Below are 8,756 nucleotides of genomic sequence, written 5' to 3'. Positions count from 1 at the left end.
TTATATCTCTGGGGAGCAGTCCCATGATAGCTGACCATGTGTCACTTCATATCGGGAGATGCCCCTCCTGTGAAAACTATGAATTTTGCTAAAATACAACGGCACATAGCATGCATTTTAATGTTTGAGCGCCCATGAGGGTTGCCAGCTCTGTTTGAATCTATTCTGGGAGTTTTCTGAAACGCCAAGGTGCCCGTGACACACAACGGGAATGTGCCCATGTGCCTGCATACATCAGCCATGCTCATGAGTGTGAAATGTAGCTTGTGGCACACAATACATCTTGATGCCCGTCTTGCTGGGGTCAGCTAACCCCAGGGACCTTCCCTGCCCAAGTGCAGGGGGGGCTAGACCTGATGATCTGTAGAGTTCCTAAAAACTATGAAACTATGAAAAGGGAACGTGGCATTTTCATGAGAGTGCTGGTGCAAAGGTGTGTCTGTCCCCTGAGATGCATCAGGGAGGATGGAAGTCCTCTGTCATGTGCCTGCTAACTCGCTGCCTTCGCTTACCTACTGCTTGAGGGATCACGGGAAAGGTTTCAGTCAGTGGGAACAGTGCCAAGATCCCTGCTGTTGGAGAGGTCGGCTCCAGGGTTGCTCTGCTGTTATCTCAAGCAAACAGTCCGGTTGCTGCAGGGCCGGGTGGAAAATATTCATTTGCTTTGGATGTCAATGCTGCATGGTGCTGCCAGGTGATGATATCATTACCGAGCAAACACGGCAGCGGTGGGTCACTGCCCAGGCACCGAGCGCTGAAACACGATATGCTGCTTACTTGGGTTACTCCGTCTTCTGCAATTCCCGGGCCAGGCTTGGCAGGAGCTAGCACCCTGCTGCCAGGCCTATTCTACCAGCCCACGCCTGAATGGAGCCATGCCCTTCGGCTGAAGTGGTGGGTGGAAGAGGACGAGGCTCTGGACAGCGCCACCACTGAATCGGCAGCAACAAGAGCACGGAGAGCCTGTCTAATAAGAGACGACCCAGCATCTTGTCCCTGCAGAAATAGGGTTCAGATGCGTCCTGTTCCTGAAATAGGGTTCAGATGCGGGCTGATGGGGGAAGCCCACACACTGCGATAGGGGCAAGAAGGCTGCAAGGACCCCAGAAGGGTGGACCTGGGTTCAGAGATTGGCACTTCACTTCAGCTATGCCACTCATTAATTGCCCTGTCCCCACTGTGAGAGGGCTGACCGAGATCAACCACGTCTGCACAACACCCCATGGTGGGCTGAGCACCTTCCAGACACTACCATCAATTCACATCCCAGGTGCCCAAAACTTGCAGCCTGGATGTAGACCTGACACAAGCAATAAGCCTGATAAACCAACAGGAGATGTGGGCAGGGGTGGGTTGAGGGGGGTGCATTGATGTAGTCGCACCCCGCTTTGAACCCTGATCCACTCACCATTTAAAACCAGCTGCTGGTAGTGACAGCAGCATTTCTGTTCAACGGAGAGCCTCAATTGAAGTCATGGCTCATTCAAATCTACCTGATTCCTTCTAAATTCTTCATCCCACCTATGTTAACAACCCCCTCTCCTTTTTAATGGTCTTGAGATTCCAGAAATCAAGCTGGCCTTTCTTCTGCAGTTCTGCTGTCTGTTGGTTTTGCTTCGATGTTACATTGAATAAAACAGCCCTAGGCCTCTAGCATATTAGTCAGGCTTCTAGTTTATTTTTAGTTGGAGAAAAATAGATCCTGGACCCGTCTACACCATTACTGCGCAGTAACTTAGGTAACTGAAAATGACTGCGCAGTACAGGTACACATCTGTACATGCATGCCTGTACTGCACAGTAACTATGGCGATTTACCTGCACGGTGCAGGTAGCGAATTTACTCCCGAGTAGTTACTGCACAGTAAGGCACATGTAAACCCCTTACTGCGCAGTAACCCTGTTTATATGGATTGACTTGGGAGTAACTTGACTCCCAAATCGGTGCGTGCACATTACTGTGCTGTAACACCTACATGTGTAAATGCCGGTCTCAAACCCACTTACTGCGCAGTAATTTACTGAGCAGCAAATTACTGTGCAGCAAATGCACGTGTAGACATGACCACTGTGTTACATGTCATGATGCACAACACCATCTGCACCTTTCAAAATGCGAGGTCCACCCAGAGGTGTGGAGGAGGGTGACAGCAAGCAGGCTGCTCACTCTGCAAGTGGGCACTTCTGAAGTATAAACTCTGTTAATGGGATTTTTCTTAAATAAGGAGCCAATGGTGGTTAGTGACTGAAGAGACTTTATAGGCATTGACCTTTACCATCTCTGAGCTCTCCCGTGCTCGCCCTGATGGCTGTGTTGCAACATGCCTTGCTTCCTTGCAGTGCAGCCACTTCTTCAGCCTGTTGCAGGCCAGAATTTAGTCCCGTCTCTGCCCACCTGTGGGTGTCTCCTCTTGCCCCTTAACTTCAGGCCATGTGGGAGTTTCCATCTGGCAGGCTTCATTCCACCTCCGGATTGGGCAAAAGATTTCCAAAAATAAGCAAGCTGGTTAGCCCCTGCCAAAGGACACATGGGCACTGGGAGGTCATTCACAACTGTTTGCATCACACAGAGATATGGGGGAATTGAGCCAAATAACCCTTTTTCTTCTTCTTCTCCTTTTTCAGTGGAAAAGTAGTCGCTTTTTGTTGTTTTTTTTCAAAATTGCACATTTCCAATCCCAAAAAGTTGGGTGGGCTTTAAACTTCTTTGCAAAAAGGGTGGGGGGGGGTGGGTTGACAACAGTGGAAAATGGGGGGATCTTGTGTGGTTTATGGTTTATTCCCTTTCTTTCCCACTCTTGGTTCAGCAGCAGTGTGGAGAAAGGGGCAGAGAAGGACGTGACCAGAGGGAGGGGAATAAAAGGAATGAAAAAAACCCCAAACCCTTAACAATTCTTAAAATAAAAACCATGAATAAAAAAACCTTTGATCAAATGAAAAAAAAATGTTTCTTTTTTTGGCATCTCTTGGAATGAATGAAAATTACATCAACATTCATCATGGAATGACTATAACGTTCACAGGAGCAGTGTCCTACTGTCTGTCCCGTCCCAAGCAGAACAGCGCCTTGATCTCGGCAGTCTTGGTCCAGCCGTATGAAACGGGACAAACAGTCGCACCCTGGATGTAGCTCACTAGATTCCCCTAAGGATATGAATAGGTCAAAACCATAATAAGCTGCGGGGCTTCCTTTACCCACTCCCTGCATATTTCTAATTGCACACAGTATTGTCTCCCCCGGTGATCTTTTAACCCAGTTCTTCTGAAATGACCGGGTTTCTTCATAAAAACCCCAGCTCCTGCAGTCATGGGGTTCAGCCATGAGACTCTCACCTTTCCTAGCAGTCTCTGTGTTTGCAGGCCAAGAGATGAAAAACAAATGTGAACCCTGGAGGCTCCAACACCTGCAGGCAAATGAGAACAACCAACCCCTAATTTATTATTTTCACAATATCTCATGCTTTGGGGTAGATGGGACAGCGGCTGACTCCGTTTCTGAGCAAGAATAGCAATGGACTCCCATTCCAACTCCACTTCCCTCCCAGGGGAAGGTATTCGGGGTCCCCCGTGTACGCTGTTCTCTCTCATTACATACTCTTCACAGAGCGGATGGGGAGAGAACCGCCGTGCAGGGGTCCCGGTAGGGGGAGCCAAGTCGAGACATTTGATTTTGTGTCCAATATTTCCATGAAGACAACTGGGTAGAGTTGCAAATAAAGTGAAAGCCAGTGATTTTAACCAGCTGGTCGTGCTGACTCCTATTGCTCATGTGATGTGCTAAAGTGTCCAGGGTCTGCTCTTCCGATGGGGGCTTCCCCAGTCAGCTCCCGTGACTGCCCAATGCCCCCTGCCCAGAGCACAGTTTGACATCCGCAGCCCATGTCTTTCTGCCACCTTCTGTGTCCTTGCTTTGTCCCCAGCAAGTTCAGCGGTTCCTGGTTTGGGCTCCCTGCCTTGCAAGCACTGATAAGCCATGAACAGAACTGTTCATTCCCTAAAATCAGCACAAGGTTGTTTCCACTGAGGTTTTAGCAAACCAGGGAGTTTTTCCTCCACAGCAAGGGCCTAACTTTCTCACCAGAACAACAGCTGCTTGATCATCATCACCGTTGCGACTGCAGTCAAACCCTGAAGCCCCATGGTGTTCGTGACACCTAGTAGGAGGCTGTCTTCACCCTTGGAGAGTGAACAAGATGTGAAGCGGCGATACCTTTTGAGTTTACTGTCGGGAAACTGAAGCACAGGGAGTGATGAAATGGCAAGTGTAGGGTCACAGAGGGAGCCTGTGCCAAAGGAAGGAAATGAACTCGGGTTTCCCCTGTCTCACGCTGTGTCTTAGCCACACAACCAGTCTTTCCTATGGGGCTGGTCAGCAATGATGCTGGACTAAATTATTTTTTTGCCCAACTATAGTTTCTGAACTTGCCTGGCCAGAGTGCAGCTCTACTGAGCGTGCTCCGCGGAGGTACAGGGTCAGGTATCCAGGTTGGACAAGCTTGGACCTCCAGAGAGCCTCTCTGGAAGATTTTACTATGCATAGATTTGGAAATTTAGTCAATAGAGTAAGATTAAGTAATTTTAGACACATATTAAAAGGGTCCCTGAACCCAAATTTGAGGAAAGACTCAACTCATTGGCGACGCGTGAGGGGTGCACGCGGGTACACGTGCACCCCTTGAGAGTGGCAGTGTACCCCCTGCAATTGCCCGCTGCAGTTGGTGCTTGCCACCCTCCCCCCACTGCTGCCAACACTGCTGCAGCTGCCTGCGGGAGCTCCCCACTGCCGCCACCACTGCCACCACCTGCAGGCGGTCGCTGTGCCCCTCTAGCCTCCAGGGACACACATCGTTCATGGCTCAATGTATTCAGTATTGCTCAAGGTGATGTCTCTTAACTTCCTTTGTTCCACTCTCTCCCTCTGATCAATAAAAGGCTATCTGGATACAGCATGCCTGGCTGTGAATTCCTAAGGGGAGAGACAGGCCTTTTCGCTTTCTTGGCTCAGCTGGCTAAGGTGGTTGTGGCTATTTACTTTCCTCTGGTACAGGAGGCTATCTTTGGAGTCTGCAGGCTAAAAGAAGCACCCAAAAATAATACCAAAGCACCCCCAAGGCTTGTAGGGTCTGTGTACCCTGGGCTGCATAGAGTCCTAACAGAGATCAGTGCCTGGGTGGTGGCAGCGTTACCCAAGGTATGCTTCAGGAAGGGGGATGGCTGGATGTATGTGCCCCAGGGGAGACTCCCAAAGCGAGGTTTTGGGCCTGGCACAGTGAGGTGGGTAGCTCTGTGTGGTAGCACCCCTTGCTGTCCTGCTACTCATGGAGGTATAGACATTTGTACGCCCAGAGCTGATGCCCAAACTGTGTGTAAAGTGCAAACACTGCAGCTACCCAGCTCCATTTACACTGTTTTGGCATACAAAGTGAAATAGTATTTAGGCCAAGCTCCCCCTGTTGCCTGTTACACAGAGTCAGTGGATGCGTTTCAGTCTGAAAGTGTCTCCGGGCAAAGTTACACATTGCACTTGGACACTAAATCCAGTTTTACATGGTGTTAAAGTTAGAACATGCTGTGAGCAGTCACACATAAAGGGTTAATCCTGTTTCTTGCCTCTATAGCTTGGACTTGCCACTAGGGGCTGGCAAGGAGGGTGTGGCTAAAAGCAAGGACACGGGGACTCTATCCCATCTCTGGGTGTGAGAGGACTGGAAGTGATGCATTCTGGGATGCTGGAGGACTACAGATTGCTCCTTTTATCTCTGTGGAGCAAACTGAAGTTACATTAACATGAGCTGCGTAGCACAGCCTAGAGTTAACCCTCCCCTGAACTGGCTTAACTTTGAGATGTTCAGAATGGATTCAGGATGAGTTAACAAGCTTTAAGTTGGACACTTGCATTTTAAGTACGACCATAGTCTGGTCTAAGTGGAATGTGTAATTTCACCTTCAGAAAGCGAATCGCTGCAGGAGTAGTGGCCCAGTGGGCTGAAAAATGTTACAATTTTGCTGCTTCCAAGAGTACATTTTCCTTAAAAAGCTCTTTTTGGAGGCAGCTGTGGGGATGAAAGAGAGACCTTACGTTATCACGCTTCCACCTCTCAACAGTGAGCATTATTCTCTAGAGCTAGGAGGTAAAAGAGGAAAGCAAGAAAGGGCCAGAACATTGCTGGTTGTGCCCATGCTGGGATACAACTAGCCTGTCAGCCTTCAAGGGACTAGGACTGAGACTCAGAAGAGCTAGCATATACTCTTCTGACTGCTAACAACTCTGTATGTGAAACACACTATATCAGGGCACAGAGGTGCCGTGTGCATATTTCCTACTGAAACCAAGAAGTGCTGCCAGTATCCACCCCCTCTTAAAATCTAATCAGTAATCTGTACTGCTGGATCTGTAGAATGAACCCACTGTTCTGGACAGCAGCTTCCTTAGATATTTTTCCCCTAGTATTTGCCAAGTGCTTTCTAGTCCAGAAAAAAAGAAAGACTATGAAACAGGGCTATGCCATAGCAATGGCATCTGTATGTGGGTTCTGTTGGGCAGGTTCTCACTTTTGCATTTCCTTGGCTGTGGAAGTATATACAAGAGGTTGGCAGCTGTAAGTTCTGGGTAAAAGAAACCTGCCGGGAAGATGATTTTAATTAAAAGGGGAAAAAAGCCACTCATTCAGCTGCATTGAAGCGACTCCCTTTGAATTAGTTCTGCCTACAGCAGCAATCAACATCAGGAGAAATTATAATTGGCTGTAACCCTAATTGCCTTTTAATAGAGATTCTCCTGGACATCTCAAGTCATGCAGCTAGAAGCTTAGACAATGTCTTACTTAACCTGACTTTTTACATTTTTAAATGATCAGGCTACCCGTGACACTTATTAGTTCTGGAGTCACACCTACAAAATACACTCCAGTGTATTTTTAAACTCTATTTATAGCTCAACACTAGCTACTTTAGTGCTTGTCCTTACATTGCGTATCTTATGCACACACACACCTTTTAACGACCAACGGCCAAGGAGTTCAAAAGCTTTAAAGCCAGCAAAGTTGTGGTTGCATGGTAATGTTTTCTAAAGCGCTTAAATGACTTGGGCTTACAAGTCCCACTTGTGAAAGCAGATCCCACAGTTCATCTGTATTTGTGTGCGTTTTAAGTGCATTTTTCAGCTATTGCAGGCAATGGGTGTGAAAAACCTGGTGCCATGCTATTGTGTGTGTACATATATAGGGCTGATCCTGCCTCTGGCAGGGGTTTAGACAAGATGACCTCTGAAGGTCCCTTCTGGCCCTACTCTATGACTCTTTGTGAACCCCCATGTGCCAGCTCTGTCAGTTCAGTAGAAATCCTGACCGAGAGCACAGCCCTGCTAGTCTAAGCCTGTGCCCAAGGTACTCCTGGGCTGTCCCACTCAAAGTCACAGAAACACAAAGCTGTCACCTCATCCAGCCCCCTGTGCTGAGGCAGGATCAAGCCTCCCAAATTATCTCTAGGTTATAAAAACCTCTAAGGAAGGAGACTCCACAACCACCGTTATGTAGCCTGTTTCAAGCACCCTAGAGAAGAGCTTTTTCTCGTCTTTAACCTAAATCTTCTTAGTTGCAAATTAAGCTGATGTCTTCTGGACTAACTCCTCCTGGACAACTGATTCCCATCCTCTGTATGAGGCTGCATGCCCACTTACAGGGTTTCGCTCCCAATATAAGCTAGACATCAATGCTAGACAGCTAGACAGGGTGCGTCTACACGAGATGCTTATCGCGCATTAGCCTAGTAACTCTGCACAGTAGCGTATCATGGCAGAAAGTGTGCTAATAACCTACTGCAGCATTATTCGGCCAATGTGCAGTAAGCATCACTAAGTAACCATGCCCTGGCGCTACTGCATAGTAACTCGAGTTACTGTGCATTGTTAGTACTTCATTAAGGAAGTACTAAACTAAATGGGCAGTATTTAAGACACATTAATGAATGTGTAGATGCACCCACTGAGAACTAGATCTGCCCATTCATCTCCATCCTGACCTGTGACACCCTTTGCCATTTCTCTCCTGTCCTCCCACGTTTCTATTGAGAATAAACCCAAGGATAAGGACCGTTTCTCTATCACAAAAGCTGGCAGCCTGTCCCATCACGAGCACGGGCACTGCCACTCATGCTGCCATCTTGTCCTTCTCCGTTTTTTGACTTTCACTCCATTTTCTCCACCCTCTGCTACTGTCTCAGGAAGCTGGTGGCTCCTGGCCCATCATCCTTATCTTATCGTCTTCTACAAATAGCTCCAAGCTGGTTCCATCCCAGCAGGATTGCGAGAGCAGAGGGTCATCAGGAGGTCACCAAACCCATCATCTGTGTCCAGTTCCTGCTCTTCTTGGAATATTTACAGGCTATCATCCTATTGGCTGGAATCCAATGAGTCAACAAGTGAGGTCACAGGAGCATACCAATGTGGGAGTTGTTTTCAATGGGCTTAACAGTCAAAGGTGTCCTTGGAAAGTCATCTGCAGAAGAGGGGACGTTGAGTCTTTTTTGTCTCTCGTAGCACAAAGAGGTTTTGAATAGGACTCTTTTTTTTTTTAATTTGCAATGTTCAAAATATACACCCCACCCCCCTGCACGTGCACACTTCTTTGGTGGACTCTTCTGGACTCCCTGAATGTGGCAGCTGCCTTGTTCTGCATTCAGGCCTCAACTCATCAAAAATGTTGGTCCATGCCTGGGCTCCTCTATATGACCATAATTATAAAGAGTAAAATGGTAAT

This window comes from Alligator mississippiensis, chromosome 1 (genome assembly GCF_030867095.1).
Source record: "Alligator mississippiensis isolate rAllMis1 chromosome 1, rAllMis1, whole genome shotgun sequence".
NCBI classification, from domain to species: Eukaryota; Metazoa; Chordata; order Crocodylia; family Alligatoridae; genus Alligator; species Alligator mississippiensis.
Note: the sequence above shows the minus strand (reverse complement) of the source record.